The sequence below is a fragment of the Acyrthosiphon pisum genome, unplaced genomic scaffold (assembly GCF_005508785.2).
Source record: "Acyrthosiphon pisum isolate AL4f unplaced genomic scaffold, pea_aphid_22Mar2018_4r6ur Scaffold_20702;HRSCAF=21883, whole genome shotgun sequence".
NCBI lineage: Eukaryota > Metazoa > Arthropoda > Insecta > Hemiptera > Aphididae > Acyrthosiphon > Acyrthosiphon pisum.
Window position 1 is genome coordinate 2,326 of NW_021770090.1, and position 229 is coordinate 2,554.

A 229-nucleotide genomic window follows, 5' to 3' on the forward strand; every position below is an offset into this window, starting at 1 on the left:
CACTTACCTGCATTTTTCTTAGATGGATTTGGCATGTCCATATCAAGTATCAGCTTTTTATCAGCATATCCAATTATATGTTGTTCTGGTCCTAAAGCAGCTATAAAATACTCAATTACATTATAATGATCTATATAGTATAAGTATAATGTAGTTTTTACAGTTTTACACTAAAATTTTCACATACCTTCTGGAGTCTTGAAAATTATATCAAAGACAATTTGGTTCT

At 28.8% G+C, this 229-nt stretch overlaps 1 long non-coding RNA gene across 1 annotated transcript in view; it reads right to left on the bottom strand.

The window, feature by feature from the left end:
* LOC100572682 overlaps positions 1-229 on the bottom strand; it is a 1,419-nt gene extending 1,190 nt beyond the window's left edge. The window contains exons 1-2 of the long non-coding RNA XR_003840019.1: positions 188-229; positions 8-100 (exon numbers count right to left, since the gene is read on the bottom strand). This is a non-coding gene — a long non-coding RNA (uncharacterized LOC100572682). The remainder of the gene's footprint in view (positions 1-7; positions 101-187) is intronic.